We start from the raw sequence: 19,502 nt of genomic DNA, 5'->3' as shown, positions 1-19,502 counted from the left end.
GAGTGGTTTCAGCCCCGACGCAGTGCTTTTAGGCTTGGCGCAGTGGTTTTAATGTCGGCGGAGTGGTTTTAGCCCTGGTGGAACGCTTTCAGCCCCGACGCAGTGGTTTTGGCCCCGGTGGAGTGCTTTTCGGCCTGACACAGTGGTGTACAGCCTGACGGAGCAGTTTCCGCCCCAGCACAGTGGTTTCAGCCCCGACGGAGGGGTTTTAGGCTCGGCGGAGTGGTTCCAGCCCTGACGGAATGGTTTTCATGTCAGTGGAGGGGTTTTGGCCCTGGCGGAGTGGTTTCAGCCCGGACGGAGTGCTTTTAGGCTTGATGGAGTGGTTTTAAGGTCAGATGAGTGGTTCTGGCCCTGGCGGAGTGGTATCAGCCCCGACGCAGTGGTTTTAGGCTTGATGGAGTGGTTTTAAGGTCAGACGAGTGGTTTTGCCCTGGCGGAGTGGTTTCAACCCTGAACGCAGTGCTTTTCGGCTTCACGGAGGGGTTTCAACCCCGACGCAGTGCTTTTCGGCTTCACGGAGGGGTTTCAGCCCCGACAGAGTGCTTTTCGGCTTCACGGAGGGGTTTCAGCCCCAACGGAGCGGTTTCAGCACTGGTGGAGTGGTTTTGGCCCCGACGGAGTTGTTTTAGGCTCGGTGGAGTGGTTTTAGGCCTGACGCAGTGGTTTTGGCCCTGGCGGTGTGGTTTCAGCCCCGGCGGAGTGGTTTTGGCCCTGGCGGAGTGGTTTTAGGCTTGGCGGAGTGGTTTCAGCAACCATGGAGTGGTTTCAGCCCCGACGGAGTGGTTTTGGCCCTGGCGGAGTGGTTTTAGGCTCGGCGGAGTGGTTTCAGCAACCACGGAGTGGCTTCTGCCCTGACGCAGTGGTTTCAGGCTCGGCGGAGTGGTTTTCAGCCTGACGGAGCAGTTTCTGCCCCGACGCAGTGCTTTTAGGCTTGATGGAGTGGTTTTAAGGTCAGCCGAGTGGTTTTGGCCCTGGCGGAGTGGTTTCAGCCCCGACGCAGTGGTTTTGGCCCTGGCGGTGTGGTTTCAGCCCCGACACAGTGGTTTTTGGCTCAGCGGAGTGGTTTTAAGGTCAGACGAGTGGTTTTGGCCCTGGCGGAGTTGTTTTGGGCTCGGCGGAGTGGTTTTAGGCCTGACGCAGTGGTTTCAGGCTCGGCAGAGTGGTTTCAGCCCCGACGGAGTGGTTTTAGGCTTGGCAGAGTGGTTTTGGCCCTGGCGGAGTGGTTTCAGCCCCGACGCACTGCTTTTAGGCTTGATGGAGTCGTTTTAGGCTTGGCAGAGTGGTTTCAGCACTGGTGGAGTGGTTTCAGCCCCGACGCAGTGGTTTCAGGCTTGGCGCAGTGGTTTCAGGCTTGGCGCAGTGGTTTCAGCCCCGACGCACTGGTTTCAGGCTTGGTGGAGTGGTTTCAGCCCTGGTGGAGTGGTTTTGGCCCTGACGGAGTTGTTTTGGGCCTGACGCACTAGTTTCAGCCCCGACGGAGTGGTTTTGGCCTCGGCGGAGTCGTTTCAGCCCCGACGCAGTGGTTTTGGCCCTGGCAGAGTGGTTTCAGCCCCAATGCAGTGCTTTTAGGCTCAGTGGAGTGGTTTTCGGCTTCGCAGAGTGGTTTCAGCCCTGACACACTGCTTTTAGGCTCGGCGGAGTGGTTTCAGCCCCGACGGAGTGGTTTTCGCCTCGGTGGAGTGGTTTTAGGCTTGGCAGAGTGGTTTCAGCCCTGACGCACTGCTTTTAGGCTCGGCGGTGTGGTTTTCCACCTGACGCAGTGGTTTTAGGCTCAGCGGAGTGGTTTTCTCCCCGGCGAAGTGGTTTTAGGCTTGGCAGAATGGTTTTGGCCCTGGCGGAGTGGTTTCAGCCCCGACGCACTGCTTTTAGGCTTGATGGAGTGGTTTTAGGCTTGGCAGAGTGGTTTCAGCACTGGTGGAGTGGTTTCAGCCCCAAAGCAGTGGTTTCAGGCTTGGCGGAGCGGTTTCAGCACTGGTGGAGTGGTTTTGGCCCCGACGGAGTTGTTTTGGGCCTGACACAGTAGTTTCAGCCCCGACGCAGTGGTTTTAGGCTTGATGGAGTGGTTTCAGCCCCGACGCAGTCGTTTTAGCCCTGGCAGAGTGGTTTCAGCCCCAATGCAGTGCTTTTAGGCTCAGTGGAGTGGTTCTAGGCTCGGTGGAGTGGTTTTCCACCTGACGCACTGCTTTTAGGCTTGGCGGAGTGGTTTCAGCCCCGACGCAGTGGTTTTGGCCCTGGCGGAGTGGTTTCAGCCCGGACGGAGTGCTTTTAGGCTTGATGGAGTGGTTTTAAGGTCAGATGAGTGGTTCTGGCCCTGGTGGAGTGGTATCAGCCCTGACGCAGTGGTTTTAGGCTCAGCGGAGTGGTTTTAAGGTCAGACGAGTGGTTTTGCCCTGGCGGAGTGGTTTCAACCCTGAACGCAGTGGTTTTTGGCTTGGCGGAGTGGTTTCAACCCCGACACAGTGCTTTTAGGCTTGGCGGAGTGGATTCAACCCCGACACAGTGCTTTTCGGCTTCACGGAGGGGTTTCAGCCCCGACACAGTGCTTTTCGGCTTCACGGAGGGGTTTCAGCCCCGACACAGTGCTTTTCGGCTTCACCGAGGGGTTTCAGCCCCGACACAGTGCTTTTCGGCTTCACGGAGGGGTTTCAGCCCCGACGGAGCGGTTTCAGCACTGGTGGAGTGGTTTTGGCCCCGACGGAGTTGTTTTAGGCTCGGCGGAGTGGTTTTAGGCCTGACGCAGTGGTTTTGGCCCTGGCGGAGTGGTTTCAGCCCCGACGGAGTGGTTTTGGCCCTGGCCGAGTGGTTTTAGGCTCGGCGGAGTGGTTTCAGCAACCACGGAGTGGTTTTGGCCCCGGCGGAGTGGTTTTAGGCTCGGCGGAGTGGTTTCAGCAACCACGGAGTGGCTTCTGCCCTGACGCAGTGGTTTCAGGCTCGGCGGAGTGATTTCAGGCCTGACGCAGTGGTTTCAGGCTCGGCGGAGTGGTTTCAGCCCTGACGGAGTGGTTTTCGCCCCGGAGGAGTGGTTTTAGGCTTGGCAGAGTGGTTTTGGCCCCGGCGGAGATGTTTCAGCCCTGACGCACTGCTTTTAGGCTCGACGGAGTGGTTTCCGCCGCGATGGAACAGCTTTGGCCTTGGCGGAGTGGTTTTCAGCCTGACGGAGCAGTTTCTGCCCCGACGCAGTGCTTTTAGGCTTGATGGAGTGGTTTTAAGGTCAGACGAGTGGTTTTGGCCCCGACGGAGTGGTTTCAGCAACCACGGAGTGGCTTCTGCCCTGACGCAGTGGTTTCAGGCTCGGCGGAGTGATTTCAGGCCTGACGCAGTGGTTTCAGGCTCGGCGGAGTGGTTTCAGCCCTGACGGAGTGGTTTTTCGCCCCGGAGGAGTGGTTTTAGGCTTGGCAGAGTGGTTTTGGCCCCGGCAGAGATGTTTCAGCCCTCACGCACTGCTTTTAGGCTCGACGGAGTGGTTTCCGCCGCGATGGAACAGTTTTGGCCTTGGCGGAGTGGTTTTCAGCCTGACGGAGCAGTTTCTGCCCCAACGCAGTGCTTTTAGGCTTGATGGAGTGGTTTTAAGGTCAGACGAGTGGTTTTGGCCCCGACGGAGTGGTTTCAGCAACCACGGAGTGGCTTCTGCCCTGACGCAGTGGTTTCAGGCTCGGCGGAGTGGTTTCAGCCCTGACGCAGTGGTTTCAGGCTCGACGGAGTGGTTTCCGCCGCGATGGAACAGTTTTTCGCCTTGGCGGAGTGATTTTCAGCCTGACGGAGCAGTTTCAGCCCCGACGCAGTGCTTTTAGGCTTGATGGAGTGGTTTTAAGGTCAGACGAGTGTTTTTGGCCCCGACGGAGTGGTTTCAGCAACCACGGAGTGGCTTCTGCCCTGACGCAGTGGTTTCAGCACTGCTGGAGTGGTTTGGGCCCTGACGGAGTTGTTTTGGGCATGACGCACTAGTTTCAGCCCCGACGGAGTGGTTTTAGGCTTGATGGAGTGGTTTCAGCCCCGACGCAGTGGTTTCAGCCCTGACGCAGTGCTTTAAGGCTCGGCGGAGTGGTTTTAAGGTCAGACGAGTGGTTTTGGCCCTGGCGGAGTGGTTTCAACCCCGACACAGTCCTTTTCGGCTTGGCGCAGTGGTTTCAACCCCGGCACAGTCCTTTTCGGCTTCACGGTGGGGTTTCAGCCCCGACGGAGCGGTTTCAGCACTGGTGGATTGGTTTTGGCCCCGACGGAGTTGTTTTAGGCTCGGCGGAGTGGTTTCAGGCCTGACGCAGTGGTTTCAGGCTCGGCGGAGTGGTTTCAGCCCTGACGCAGTGCTTTTAGGCTTGGCGCAGTGGTTTTAATGTCGGCGCAGTGGTTTTAGCCCTGGTGGAACGCTTTCAGCCCCGATGCAGTGGTTTTGGCCCTGGTGGAATGCTTTTTGGCCTGACGCAGTGGTTTACAGCCTGATGGAGCAGTTTCCGCCCCAGCACAGTGGTTTTGGCCCTGACGGAGTGGTTTTTGGCTCGGCGGAGTGGTTTTAGGCCTGACGCAGTGGTTTCAGCCCCGACGGAGTGGTTTTCGGGGTGATACAGTGGTTTTAGGTTTGATGGAGTGGTTTCAGCCCCGACGGACTGCTTTTCGGCTTGGCGGAGTGGTTTCAGCCCCGACACAGTGCTTTTCGGCTTGGCGGAGTGGTTTCAAACCCGACACAGTGCTTTTCGGCTTGGCGAAATGGTTTCAACTCCGACACAGTGCTTTTCGGCTTGGCGAAATGGTTTCAGCCCCGACACAGTGCTTTTCGGCTTGGCGGAGTGGTTTGAGCCCCGACAGAGTGCTTTTCGGCTTCACGGAGGGGTTTCAGCCCCGACACAGTGCTTTTCGGCTTGGCCGAGTGGTTTCAACCCCGACACAGTGCTTTTCGGCTTCACGGAGGGTTTCAGTCCCGACACAGTGCTTTTCGGCTTCACGGAGGGGTTTCAGCCCCGACACAGTGCTTTTCGGCTTCACGGAGGGGTTTCAGCCCCGACGGAGCGGTTTCAGCACTGGTGGAGTGGTTTTGGCCCCGACGGAGTTGTTTTAGGCTCGGCGGAGTGGTTTTAGGCCTGACGCAGTGGTTTTGGCCCTGGCGGAGTGGTTTCAGCCCCGACGGAGTGGTTTTGGCCCCGGCGGAGTGGTTTTAGGCTCGGCGGAGTGGTTTTAGGCTCGGCGGAGTGGTTTCAGCAACCACGGAGTGGCTTCTGCCCTGACGCAGTGGTTTCAGGCTCGGCGGAGTGATTTCAGGCCTGACGCAGTGGTTTCAGGCTCGGCGGAGTGGTTTCAGCCCTGACGGAGTGGTTTTCGCCCCGGAGGAGTGGTTTTAGGCTTGGCAGAGTGGTTTTGGCCCCGGCGGAGATGTTTCAGCCCTGACGCACTGCTTTTAGGCTCGACGGAGTGGTTTCCGCCGCGATGGAACAGTTTTGGCCTTGGCGGAGTGGTTTTCAGCCTGACGGAGCAGTTTCTGCCCCGACGCAGTGCTTTTAGGCTTGATGGAGTGGTTTTAAGGTCAGACGAGTGGTTTTGGCCCCGACGGAGTGGTTTCAGCAACCACGGAGTGGCTTCTGCCCTGACGCAGTGGTTTCAGCACTGCTGGAGTGGTTTGGGCCCTGATGGAGTTGTTTTGGGCATGACGCACTAGTTTCAGCCCCGACGGAGTGGTTTTAGGCTTGATGGAGTGGTTTCAGCCCCGACGCAGTGGTTTCAGCCCTGACGCAGTGCTTTTAGGCTCGGCGGAGTGGTTTTAAGGTCAGACGAGTAGTTTTGGCCCTGGCGGAGTGGTTTCAACCCCGACACAGTCCTTTTCGGCTTGGCGGAGTGGTTTCAACCCCGACACAGTCCTTTTCGGCTTCAGCCCCGACGGAGCGTTTCAGCCCCGACGGAGCGGTTTCAGCACTGGTGGAGTGCTTTTGGCCCCGACAGAGTTGTTTTAGGCTCGGTGGAGTGGTTTTAGGCCTGACGCAGTGGTTTCAGGCTCGGCGGAGTGGTTTCCGGCCTGACGCAGTGGTTTCAGGCTTGGCGCAGTGGTTTTAATGTCGGCGCAGTGGTTTTAGCCCTGGTGGAACGCTTTCAGCCCCGATGCAGTGGTTTTGGCCCTGGTGGAGTGCTTTTTGGCCTGACGCAGTGGTTTACAGCCTGAAGGAGCAGTTTCCGCCCCAGCACAGTGGTTTTGGCCCTGACGGAGTGGTTTTCGGCTCGGCGGAGTGGTTTTAGGCCTGACGCAGTGGTTTCAGCCCCGACGGAGTGGTTTTCGGGCTGATACAGTGGTTTTAGGTTTGATGGAGTGGTTTCAGCCCCGATGCAGTGGTTTTCGGCTCGGCGGAGTGGTTTCAGCCCCGACACAGTGCTTTTCGGCTTGGCGGAGTGGTTTCAACCCCGACACAGTGCTTTTCGGCTTGGCGGAGTGGTTTCAGCCCCGACACAGTGCTTTTCGGCTTCACGGAGGGGTTTCAGCCCTGACGCACTGCTTTTAGGCTCGGCGGAGTGGTTTCAGCCCCGGCAGAGTGGTTTTCGCCTTGGTGGAATGGTTTTGGCCCCGACGGAGTTGTTTTAGGCTCGGCAGAGTGGTTTTAGGCCTGACGCAGTGGTTTTCGCCCTGGCGGAGTGGTTTCAGGCCCGACGGAGTGGTTTTTGCTCTGGCGGAGCGGTTTTAGGCTCGGCGGAGCGGTTTCATCAACGACCGAGTGGCTTCTGCCCTGACGCAGTGGTTTCAGGCTCGGCGGAGTGGTTTTCAGCCTGACGAAGTGGTTTCAGCCCCGACGCAGTGCTTTTAGGCTTGATGGAGTGGTTTTAAGGTCAGACGAGTGGTTTTGGCCCTGACAGAGTTGTTTTAGGCTCGGCGGAGTGGTTTTAGGCCTGACGCAGTGGTTTCAGGCTCGGCAGAGTGATTTCAGGCCTGACGCAGTGGTTTCAGGCTCGGCGGAGTGGTTTCAGCCCCGACGCAGTGGTTTTAGGCTTGGCGGAATGGTTTTAGGCTTGGCAGAGTGGTTTCAGCCCCGACACAGTGCTTTTCGGCTTCACCGAGGGGTTTCAGCCCCGACACAGTGCTTTTCGGCTTCCCGGAGGGGTTTCAGCCCCGACACAGTGCTTTTCGGCTTCACCGAGGGGTTTCAGCCCCGACACAGTGCTTTTCGGCTTCACGCAGGGGTTTCAGCCCCGACACAGTGCTTTTCGGCTTCACGCAGGGGTTTCAGCCCCGACACAGTGCTTTTCGGCTTCACGGAGGGGTTTCAGCCCCGACACAGTGCTTTTCGGCTTCACGCAGGGGTTTCAGCCCCGACACAGTGCTTTTCGGCTTCACGGAGGGGTTTCAGCCCTGACGCACTGCTTTTCGGCTTGGCGGAGTGGTTTCAGCCCCGGCGGAGTGGTTTTCGCCTTGGTGGAATGGTTTTGGCCCCGAAGGAGTTGTTTTAGGCTCGGCAGAGTGGTTTTAGGCCTGACGCAGTGGTTTTGGCCCTGGCGGAGTGGTTTCAGGCCTGACGCAGTGGTTTCAGGCTCGGCGGAGTGGTTTCAGGCTCGACGGAGTGGTTTCAGCACTGCTGGAGTGGTTTGGGCCCTGACGCACTAATTTCAGCCCCGGCGGAGTGGTTTTAGGCTTGATGGAGTGGTTTCAACCCCGACGCAGTGCTTTTCGGCTTGGCGGAGTGGTTTCAACCCCGACACAGTGCTTTTCGGCTTCACGGAGGCGTTTCAACCCCGACACAGTGCTTTTCGGCTTGGCGGAATGGTTTCAGCCCCGACACAGTGCTTTTCGGCTTCACGGAGGGGTTTCAGCCCCGACGGAGCGGTTTCAGCACTGGTGGAGTGGTTTTGGCCCCGACGGAGTTGTTTTCGGCTCGGTGGAGTGGTTGCAGGCCTGACGCAGTGGTTTCAGGCTCGGCAGAGTGGTTTCAGCCCCGACGCAGTGCTTTTAGGCTTGGCGCAGTGGTTTTAATGTCGGCGGAGTGGTTTTAGCCCTCGTGAAACGCTTTCAGCCCCGATGCAGTGGTTTTGGCCCTGGTGGAATGCTTTTCGGCCTGACGCAGTGGTTTACAGCCTGATGGAGCAGTTTCCGCCCCGGCACAGTGGTTTCAGCCCCGACGCACTGCTTTTGGCCTCGGAGTGGTGTCAAACCCGACAGAGTGCTTTTCGGCTTGGCGGAGTGGTTTCAACCCCGACACAGTGCTTTTCGGCTTGGCGGAATGGTTTCAACTCCGACACAGTGCTTTTCGGCTTCACGGAGGGGTTTCAGCCCCGACACACTGCTTTTCGGCTTCACGCAGGGGTTTCAGCCCCGACACAGTGCTTTTCGGCTTCACGGAGGGGTTTCAGCCCCGACACAGTGCTTTTCGGCTTCACGGAGGGGTTTCAGCCCCGACACAGTGCTTTTCGGCTCGGTAGAGTGGTTTCAGCCCCGGCGGAGTGGTTTTCGCCTTGGTGGAATGGTTTTGGCCCCGACGGAGTTGTTTTAGGCTCGGCAGAGTGGTTTTAGGCCTGACGCAGTGGTTTTGGCCCTGGCGGAGTGGTTTCAGGTCCGGCGGAGTGGTTTCAGCAATGACCGAGTGGCTTCTGCCCTGACGCAGTGGTTTCAGGCTCGGCGGAGTGGTTTCAGCCCCGACGGAGTGGTTTTAGGCTTGACGGAGTGGTTTCAGCCCCGACGCACTGCTTTTAAACTCGGTGGAGTGGTTTCAGCCCCGACGCAGTGGTTTTCGCCTCGGTGGAGTGGTTTTAGGCTTGGCAGAGTCGTTTTCGCCCCGGCGGAGTGGTTTTAGGCTTGGCAGAGTGGTTTCAGCCCTGACGCAGTGGTTTTAGGCTCGGCGGAGGGGTTTTCGCCCCGGCGGAGCGGTTTTAGGCTTGGCAGAGTGGTTTCAGCCCCGACGCACTGCTTTTAGGCCCGGCGGAGTGGTTTTCGCCCCGGTGGAGTGGTTTTAGGCTTGGCAGAGTGGTTTTGGCCCTGGCGGAGAGGTTTCAGCCCTGACGCACTGCTTTTAGGCTCGGCGGAGGGGTTTCAGCCCCGACGGAGTGATTTTGGCCCCGGCGGAGTGGTTTTAGGCTCGGCGGAGTGGTTTCAGCAACCACGGAGTGGTTTCAGCCCCCACGGAGTGGTTTCAGGCTCGGCGGAGTGGTTTCAGCAACCACGGAGTGGCTTCTGCCCTGACGCAGTGGTTTCAGGCTCGGCCGAGTGGTTTTCAGCCTGACGGAGCAGTTTCTGCCCCGACGCAGTGCTTTTAGGCTTGATGGAGTGGTTTTAAGGTCAGACGAGTGGTTTTGGCCCTGGCGGAGTGGTTTCAGCCCCGACGCACTGGTTTCAGGCTTGGCGCAGTGGTTTCAGCACTGGTGGAGTGGTTTTGGCCCCGACGGAGTTGTTTTGGGCCTGTCGCAGTAGTTTCAGCCCCGACGCAGTGGTTTTAGGCTTGATGGAGTGGTTTCAGCCCCGACGCAGTCGTTTTAGCCCTGGCAGAGTGGTTTCAGCCCCAATGCAGTGCTTTTAGGCTCAGTGGAGTGGTTCTAGGCTCGGTGGAGTGGTTTTCCACCTGACGCACTGCTTTTAGGCTTGGCGGAGTGGTTTCAGCCCCGACGCAGTGGTTTTGGCCCTTGCCGAGTGGTTTCAGCCCCGACGCAGTGGTTTTAGGCTCAGCGGAGTGGTTTTAAGGTCAGACGAGTGGTTTTGCCCTGGCGGAGTGGTTTCAACCCTGAACGCAGTGGTTTTTGGCTTGGCGGAGTGGTTTCAACCCCGACACAGTGCTTTTAGGCTTGGCGGAGTGGATTCAACCCCGACACAGTGCTTTTCGGCTTCACGGAGGGGTTTCAGCCCCGACACAGTGCTTTTCGGCTTCACGGAGGGGTTTCAGCCCCGACACAGTGCTTTTCGGCTTCACCGAGGGGTTTCAGCCCCGACACAGTGCTTTTCGGCTTCACGGAGGGGTTTCAGCCCCAACGGAGCGGTTTCAGCACTGGTGGAGTGGTTTTGGCCCCGACGGAGTTGTTTTAGGCTCGGCGGAGTGGTTTTAGGCCTGACGCAGTGGTTTTGGCCCCGACGGAGTGGTTTCAGCCCCGACGGAGTGGTTTTGGCCCTGGCCGAGTGGTTTTAGGCTCGGCGGAGTGGTTTCAGCAACCACGGAGTGGTTTTGGCCCCGGCGGAGTGGTTTTAGGCTCGGCGGAGTGGTTTCAGCAACCACGGAGTGGCTTCTGCCCTGACGCAGTGGTTTCAGGCTCGGCGGAGTGATTTCAGGCCTGACGCAGTGGTTTCAGGCTCGGCGGAGTGGTTTCAGCCCTGACGGAGTGGTTTTCGCCCCGGAGGAGTGGTTTTAGGCTTGGCAGAGTGGTTTTGGCCCCGGCGGAGTGGTTTCAGCCCCGACGCACTGCTTTTAGGCTCGACGGAGTGGTTTCCGCCGCGATGGAACACTTTTGGCCTTGGCGGAGTGGTTTTAAGCCTGACGGAGCAGTTTCAGCCCCAACGCAGTGCTTTTAGGCTTGATGGAGTGTTTTTAAGGTCAGACGAGTGGTTTTGGCCCCGACGGAGTGGTTTCAGCAACCACGGAGTGGCTTCTGCCCTGACGCAGTGGTTTCAGCACTGCTGGCGTGGTTTGGGCCCTGACGGAGTTGTTTTGGGCATGACGCACTAGTTTCAGCCCCGACGGAGTGGTTTTAGGCTTGATGGAGTGGTTTCAGCCCCGACGCAGTGGTTTCAGCCCTGACGCAGTGCTTTAAGGCTCGGCGGAGTGGTTTTAAGGTCAGACGAGTGGTTTTGGCCCTGGCGGAGTGGTTTCAACCCCGACACAGTCCTTTTCGGCTTGGCGCAGTGGTTTCAACCCCGACACAGTCCTTTTCGGCTTCACGGTGGGGTTTCAGCCCCGACGGAGCGGTTTCAGCACTGGTGGATTGGTTTTGGCCCCGACGGAGTTGTTTTAGGCTCGGCGGAGTGGTTTTAGGCCTGACGCAGTGGTTTCAGGCTCGGCGGAGTGGTTTCAGCCCTGACGCAGTGGTTTCAGGCTTGGCGCAGTGGTTTTAATGTCGGCGCAGTGGTTTTAGCCCTGGTGGAACGCTTTCAGCCCCGACGCAGTGGTTTTGGCCCCGGTGGAGTGCTTTTCGGCCTGACGCAGTGGTTTACAGCCTGAAGGAGCAGTTTCTGCCCCAGCACAGTGGTTTTGGCCCTGACGGAGTGGTTTTCGGCTCGGCGGAGTGGTTTTAGGCCTGACGCAGTGGTTTCAGCCCCGACGGAGCGGTTTTCGGGCTGATACAGTGGTTTTAGTTTTGATGGAGTGGTTTCAGCCCCGACGGACTGCTTTTCGGCTCGGCGGAGTGGTTTCAGCCCCGACACAGTGCTTTTCGGCTTGGCGGAGTGGTTTCAAACCCGATACAGTGCTTTTCGGCTTGGCGGAGTGGTTTCAACTCCGACACAGTGCTTTTCGGCTTCACGGAGGGGTTTCAGCCCCGACACACTGCTTTTCGGCTTCACGCAGGGGTTTCAGCCCCGACACAGTGCTTTTTGGCTTCACGGAGGGGTTTCAGCCCCGACACAGTGCTTTTCGGCTTCACGGAGGGGTTTCAGCCCCGACACAGTGCTTTTCGGCTTCACCGAGGGGTTTCAGCCCCGACACAGTGCTTTTCGGCTTCACGCAGGGGTTTCAGCCCCGACACAGTGCTTTTCGGCTTCACCGAGGGGTTTCAGCCCCGACACAGTGCTTTTCGGCTTCACGGAGGGGTTTCAGCCCCGACACAGTGCTTTTCGGCTTCACGGAGGGGTTTCAGCCCCGACACTGCTTTTCGGCTTCACGGAGGGGTTTCAGCCCCGACACACTGCTTTTCGGCTCGGCGGAGTGGTTTCAGCCCCGGCGGAGTGGTTTTCGCCTTGGTGGAATGGTTTTGGCCCCGACGGAGTTGTTTTAGGCTCGGCAGAGTGGTTTTAGGCCTGACGCAGTGGTTTTGGCCCTGGCGGAGTGGTTTCAGGCCCGACGGAGTGGTTTTTGCTCTGGCGGAGTGGTTTTAGGCTCGGCGGAGCGGTTTCATCAACGACCGAGTGGCTTCTGCCCTGACGCAGTGGTTTCAGGCTCAGCGGAGTGGTTTCAGTCCTGACAGGGTGGTTTTAGGCTTGGCGCAGTGGTTTTAATGTCGACGGAGTGGTTTTAGCCCTGGTGGAATGCTTTCAGCCCCGACGCAGTGGTTTTGGCCCTGGCGGAGTGCTTTTCGGCCTGACGCAGTGGTTTACAGCCTGACGGAGCAGTTTCCGCCCCAGCACAGTGGTTTCAGCCCCGACGGAGTGGTTTTAGGCTCGGCGGAGTGGTTCCGGCCCTGACGGAATGGTTTTCATGTCAGCGGAGGGGTTTTGGCCCTGGCGGAGTGGTTTTCGGCCTGATGGAGCAGTTTCCGCCCCAGCACTGTGGTTTCAGCCCCGACGGAGTGGTTCTACGCTTTGCAGAGTGGTTCCAGCCCTCACGGAATGGTTTTAGGCTTGATGGAGTGGTTTTAAGGTCAGCCGAGTGCTTTTTGCCCTGGTGGAGTGGTTTCCGCCCCGACCGAGTGGTTTTGGTCCTGGCACAGTGGTTTCAGCTCCGATAGAGTGGTTTTCGGTCGGATGCAGTGGTTTTAAGTTTGGTGGAGCGGTTTCAGCCCTGACGCATTGCTTTTAGGCCCGACGCACTGCTTTTAGGCCCGACGGAGTGGTTTTTATGTCGGCGGAGTGTTCTCCCAAGCCCACCAGACTTAGCAGTAGGCCGTACCACGCTGCACCAGCCCCCCTGCCCCCACACCACGCTACCCTAGCCCACCAGGCCCCGCACCAGGCTGCACCAGCCCCCCAGGTCCAGCACCAGTACAGCCAACCTCCACTCTCCAGGCAGCAGGCAACATGGCAATGCAGCTCTACAGCCCAACACGTCCCACACCCAGCCACAGCCTCTTCCTCTGCTTCCCACCTCACCTCAACCCACCTCTGCCCTCAGCGGCCCTGCCAGCACCAGCACCTCCAGCGCCGCCTCCGCCTCTCCAGCACCCGCTCTCCACAGGCTCCACACGCCGCCTTTCCCCCTCCAAGCGCTCCGCTTCACCGCACCGCCTGCCAAAACCAAGCACAACAAGGCCACGCGCAGCTTTCCTAGGGACCCTCTCGCACGGCCGGGCCTTTCCGTGGACAGCAGCCCCCCGACCCGCGCCTCCTCCAGCCTCGCCGCCCTCGCCGACACCCCGCCTCGCGCAGCCCACCCCCTCGGGCCTCGCGGGACACCCCAGCGCCTCGGGGGCAGCGCTCCCCCGCAACGCACCCTCCCGCCTCGCTTGGCGGCACCCTGCGCACAGCCCAACCTGCTCCCAGCACTTGGCCTTCGGCACCGGCCGCTCCAGGCCCGCGCCAGCCACCGCCGCTTCCTGCCTGCCCTGCCCGCAGCCCCTGCCCTGCCCGCGCACGCCGCCTGCCCTCCCCGCTGCCCTCTGCCGCCACCGACAGCCGACCGCCCTGCTCTCCTGGCCGCCTCGCCCAGGGCCACCAACCCCCGAGCCCAGCAGCTCCCGGCCCACTTCTTTTGCCAGGGGCCCCTCGGCCCGCTCTCGCCCTTCGCCCCCACCAGAGCCGCAGCTCCGCCGAGGCGCCCGAGCGGCACAAGGCGGGCGGGCACAAGGGGTGGACGGGGTCGAGGGGACAGCGAGGGGGACACTGAGGGGGGACAGCGGGGACCGCGTCCCTGGCGCCGGCAGACCCCGCCCCGCCGCCCGCCCGCTCGGCGGCGCCCACGGCCGCCGGACGCCATCTCCGGCCTCTCTCCGCTCCCTCCCGCCCTCCGCCCGGGCCGCCGCGGGGATTGGCCGGCCGGGCCAGCTGCCTCTCGGCCATTGGAGGGCGCCTGCGCGCCGCCCGCCGCTGATTGGCGCCCCGCTCCCGCCTCTGGCCGGGCGGAAGGGTGTGGTCGGCGGCGAAGATGGCGGCGGGGTGGCTGGCTGTGGGGGGGCGCCTGGCGGCGAAGATGGCGGAGCGGAAGGGGAGGGCTCCCCATCCCGCCCCGTCCGGCCCCGCGGCGCGGCGCAGTTGGAGAGCGGCAGGCTGCGGGACACGCGGTGGGTCGTGGCGCAGCCGGGCGGGCAGGGCTCGGGGGCGGTAGCGGCAGGGGAAGGGGGCGGGGGGCGGCGAAGGGGCTTTTCGGGGCCCGAAGGGCGGCGGCGCCTGCGCCGGGAGGCTGCGCGAAGGTGCTGGCGGCTGCGGGGCTGGGGCTGGTGCTGGTGCTGGGAGGCGGCGGGGTCGGTGCCGGGCGGGCCGGGGAGGGTTTGCGGCGGCCGGTCGGGCGGGGCCGGGGCCGGGGCCGGGGCCGAGCGGGGCTTCGGTGTCGCCCGGCGCCCGGCTGAGGAGGCCGGTGCGTCGCCGCTGGACGGGGGAGCGTTTGCGTCGGCCGCCTGCTCGCCCGCCGCCTGGGGAAGGGAGCTGAAGGGCGGCAGGGAAAGGGGTGGGGGAAGTAGGAGCAGGGTCGGGGGCGGGGCGGGGCGGGGGGGTGGGAGCGCGGGGCGTTTGCGGGGCGCTGGGCGGGAGGCGGCGGCGGCGGGAGGCTGGAGAGCGAGGCGGGGCGGGGGGCGGGCGGCGAGGAGCTGCTGAGCTCGGGCAGGCGGAGCGCGGAGCGGAGCGGGCGAGGAGGAGAGCGGGCAGAAGGGCGAGGTGGGGAGGGCGGGGCGGGGGCAGGAGGCGGCCTGGGGGCTGCTGGGGCGGGGCGGGGGCGGCGTGAGCGTGTGTGGCCTGGCTCCAGCTCGCCTGTCCTGTGGGTGGTGTTGAAGTGGTGTTTGTGTGCGCCGGAGACAGAGCTGGGTAAGCTGGAGCGAGAGGTGGGTTTTCCAGCTAGTCACCTTTAGCAGTGGCTGGTGTGTGGAGCTCTGAAGGTCGACACAGCGCGACTGGTGCGTGCTAGCAGTGTTGCCTCTTGTGTGTGTACTTCTGTGATGGGGGTGTGTTGGTTTGAACTGTGCCTGAGCACGTTGTTTGAGCTCAGTTGCCTGGTGGGAGTTGAGGAGCAGCAGTGGAGTGGGTGCTTTCAGCTGATGTGATGTTTGGTATTGAGGGGAGTAGTGATGGCAGAGATGTGTGTGCCTTGGGTAAGGTTTTGCATGGACGCTAGTGAAAGGAAGTGACTGCCTGAGTGTTTGCACCTTGTTCAAACTGGCTCTGTTAGTGTGCTGCCTAGGATTGCTCCAAGAGCTCTTGCAGTGTGGTGCTGGGAGCCTGTGTCTTGTTCATGCCTGGGTGTATGTCGCTCCCTCGAGTGCAGTAGTGAGCAGGAGTTTGTGGGAGAGGGTGTGCAAGTACATGTGGTGGAAGATGCCTTTGGACTAGGTGTCAAAGGAGGTGAGCTGAAGTGATGGGGAAGGTGTCTGGGGGGCTGCTTTTCAGCTGGTGGGCTTGAACTGGGTGGAGCTGAGAGGGAGCTGGGTCAGGTGCACTTGTTTAGTGGGGGGGGGGGGGGAAGGGAGGTTCTGGGTGAAGGCAGTGGAGTAGTTGTGGTTGCCCTGTGGCTGTGTCTGGAAGTGAGGGGTGGGCAGTGGTGCTTGGCCCATGGGAGTCGAGAGGCTTATTCCTGATGTGGGGTCATGTTACTTTGTTTGTTGTTTTTTTTTTGGTGGGGGGATGGGGGGGATTGAACCTGATTTGATTACTGTTGTGTGTTCCCTGATAGAGGGGAAGTAAGGCCAGGCTAGAGAGAGGGTTTGTGCTAGAACTAGTTTTCTCGAAGACCATTCTTAGGTTGAAGTTTGTGTGCCTGCCCAAGAAAGTGGAGGCAGTGTGTATTGGAGCTGCTAATTGGCTATTTGTTGCTTTGGGTCCCTTGGAGTCCTTCAGGTCTACTGTAATATGTTGCCCTTGATAGGCTGTGCAATTGGAGTGTAGTACCAGTCTTGATAGTACTAATGTATGACGTGGAGTCTTTTGCAAAGACTGAAGGTGCTAGTTGGAGCCCCTTGACACAGGAGTGCTGCTGAAAGGAGTGGGTTCATCTGTTTTTTGACCTCCTTTTGTTGTGGCTGGAGGTGGGAATGAGTGTTTAGTGTGGGTGGTGGTGGTGGTGATTGTTGTTGTTGTTGACAATGAAATGGGTGGGGTGGGGGGAATACATTCTTTGGGCAAACGATCATCTGTTCTTCTGCCAGTACTGAGTATGCCCTAAGCTGGTGTCAGACAGTAGGCTAAGAGTTTTTATCCTTTAGCTTAAATGCAAAAGTGTGCTTGGGGGAATAGGTTTCCCAGTGACATGACCACTCTTCCTCTTGCCCCCCCGCCCCCCCCCCCCCCCCCCCGTGCCCCCAAGTGCAGGAGTTAACCAGTGTTTGAAAGCAGGTGTCAGTGAGTGAGTGTGAGAGAGGCAGTGTGCTACAGGGCCTGTATGCTTGGTGAGAAGCATCCCATGTTGACCTGCTCAGGCTATTTGGCTATTGGATGTGCTTCTCCTGTGAAGGAGTAGTATGCTCTTGACCTATGAGTCATGTAGGTGCTTGTATGCTGAGTAAGCCAACTGCTCAGTGTGTTGAGCAGAGATGTTGGCGCATGAAGGAAGCAGTCCTGGTTTGAGAGCCTAGGGTGTGTGGTAGTGAGTCAGGGCATGGCTGCAGAGGATTGCTGGGCTGCTTCAGCTGCATGCTTGAGTAAGAGGTGGACTGCAGTGCTTGTCTTTGAGAAGACTTGTTGTCCTTGGGTGCAAGTGCAGTTATTCCAGCAGGTGAAGGTAGGCTGAGGTCCAGCTGTTATGGTAGAGGGACCTTGCTGCCTTCTGGAAGCTTGTTGATGTTGCAGCCAATGGTGCTGGTATTAAAGCAGGCAGGAATGGTAGTTTGATAGAGGAGGGCATGGTTGGTGCTGAGGTTTAGCTGAGTGCTTTCTCTTGTGATGTTAATTGGTTCCTGCTGGGGTTTAGAGGAGATGATAGATAGAGTGCTGAGGCTATCTGCTGGTGGCGATTAAGCTTTCTGGAGTACTTGTTCTAAGAGAAAAGAGTGGAGCTATGCCATGTGAGGAAGCTTTACAAGCAAGCCAAGTTCTGTCTGGGCAATGAGAGAGACGATGTTAGTGGAAAGTGGCAGTGTGGGCATCCAGTGGAAGTGATGCTTTGTGAAGAGTTGAAGCGCTGGAGTGCTGCATGTTCAAGCTGTTAAGGCTGAGCTTGCAACTGATTATGTATTGATAGGACAAATAGCCTCTAAAATGTATGGCAGTGATAACTGTGATTGCTGATGAGGCAAGTTGGTAGGTGAAGGAAAGGCTAGGCTTAAAAGGGTTGGCTGTGTTAAGGTTACTTGCTGTTATCTGTGTCGGGTGCAATTCTGTAGAGGTAGGCAACACTGGCTACTGAAATGCCTCCAGTAGTTTTTATGCCTGTGCAACTCTAGAGGTCGAGTAGAAAAGAAAGAGCTGGTGCTTGCTGCTGAAGGCCAAGAAGTTAGGCAATGACTAAGGGGAGTCTTTTTGTGTTGTTGCTTGTGACTGGTGTGCCTAGGTCTTGTTTTGTATTTGTGATCCTTGCAGAACTGTGTTTTGTAGGAGGAAGGTTTTGGGTGGAAAGGGTTGAGGGGAGCAGCTGATTTTCCTGGAAGGTTAAGAGAAGATGTGTAACAGCTTGTGTCCATTTGGGAAGTTGCAGTAGGGGACCAGTTTGGACTGGCTTAAACTTGCTGCTTGTTTGGGTGTGAAATGGATCTTTCACTTAAGCTACTCTACTCCCAAGACCTTTCCATTGCGATATTGGTGGAATGAAGGTCTCTAGATCTGCTGCTTTTGAGCATGACTTGCTAATAGGTAAGCAAGCTGACTCCCTGTTTGACAAAAGCACTAACACAGTGGGTGATGCAAATATGTTGTGTTTGTTAGCTATGGGCTCCTTGTATGGGAAGGAGGAGTGAAAAGGGAAGCAATGCTGAAGCAGTTGCTTGTGTTTTCCGAGGATAACCTGAATGGCATATTGGCGACTGTTAGTGTTCATAACTTGGAACAGATTATGTGCGGTTTGGGCTTGGAATGTGAAAATGGCCTGAAAAAGGGTGTGTTAGGCATTGTGGATGAAAGGCAGAGATCTGGAATGGTTAAAATGCGTTTACCCTTTATGATGTTAGAAGAACTCTTTTGCTGTTAGGTGTTTCCTGTCTCCTGTGCCATTGTGGAGTTTCACTGGGGTTTGCTGGGCGAGATCCTGTGAGAGTTGGCTCTATCTCAGCCAATGACTAGCAGCTGCATGTACTATTCTTGCTCTGAGTCAATGCAGGCTATCATCTGGATTTAGAGCTGCTGAAATGGTTTAGGAACTAGTATTGTAGCTAGGCAACAATTTTTTTCCCCTCTTGGCTTTTTTAATGTGACAGGAACTATTTAGACTTTGTTTGGAAAGACAGGACTGTTGTCTCCTGGTGTTACTTGACTATACTGGCCTGTGTAAAAGCAGTAACTTTAAGATATTGCCCAGTGCTGTCATTGTTGAACAGAAATCAGTTTTAGCTAGTCACAAATGAAATACTTGGCACTCAATGTTTTTTCGTGGTTTCACCTGTGGTTCTAGTGAAGTAAGAGCTGCCAAACATTGCTCTTCAGTAAACATTTGGATTGCCCTAAGGTAGAAGAAAAAGTTTCAGGCCTGGCTTTAAAAAGGTGGTCAAGGTTCTTGAAGATCTGTAAGCATGTGACCTGGTGTAACATGAGATGCTTCTCCTGTTTGGACACTAGGGGATGTTGGTTTTGGAATTGTGATTCCTGGGGAAGTCAACTGCTAGCAAGAGAGGCGTGTGGCTATTTCACTGGCAAAACTTGAGTTTTCTATAGCTGAAGGTGTCTGTTGTGGGTTAGAGGTTTCTATATAACTTTTTAGTGTAGAGAAACTGAAATGTTTCCCTTTTTTCCCTTTCTCTCTTCCTGCTCTCCTAATGGTAGTGGAAGTACAAAGTTTGTATGACTCAAGACCCCAAGGTAGCATATTGGGTTTGTCATGGGGCAGCAAATGCAGGAGGATTTGCCTGACAAGTGTGAGCTTCTCAGAGCAGTGTTTGGCTAGTAGGTAGGTTGGAAGCAGTTTCTAAATGACATGTTAGTAGACGTGGGAGAGTAGGGAAGTAGTGCTGTAGACTCTCAGGCCTTGAAGTGACCTGACTGAAGCCTTAAAGCACGGTTGCTGCCTTAGTGGTTGTAAGTTGTGAGTTACCCATGTAAAGCATGGTTCGTGGTGGTGGTTGTAGTTGTTGTCTCATTTCCTTTGGCTAGCAGTTATGAAACCTAAGTGGCTTTACCTGTAGGGAGGGAGGAAAGTAAAGAAAGGATGTTGAGGGCTGAGCCTTGCTTTTGAACTGCTGCCTTGTTGCATGCATGTATTGTCTTAAAGTAGAGTTTTGTAGCAGCTTCTGAAGATGATGCATGGGAGAGAGGACATGGAGGTGTGAAGCCCTATTAATGGGCTAGAGAGGTTGCAGGTGCCTCATGCATGACTTGCCACTTGATGCTCAGGTTCATTGGATGTAATAGACATAATAGCATGTTGTTGTAGTTCTAGGCATTTGTGCAGGCTTTCTGGAAAAAA

This window comes from Struthio camelus, chromosome 5 (assembly GCF_040807025.1).
Source record: "Struthio camelus isolate bStrCam1 chromosome 5, bStrCam1.hap1, whole genome shotgun sequence".
NCBI lineage: Eukaryota > Metazoa > Chordata > Aves > Struthioniformes > Struthionidae > Struthio > Struthio camelus.
This window is presented reverse-complemented; position numbering follows the sequence as displayed.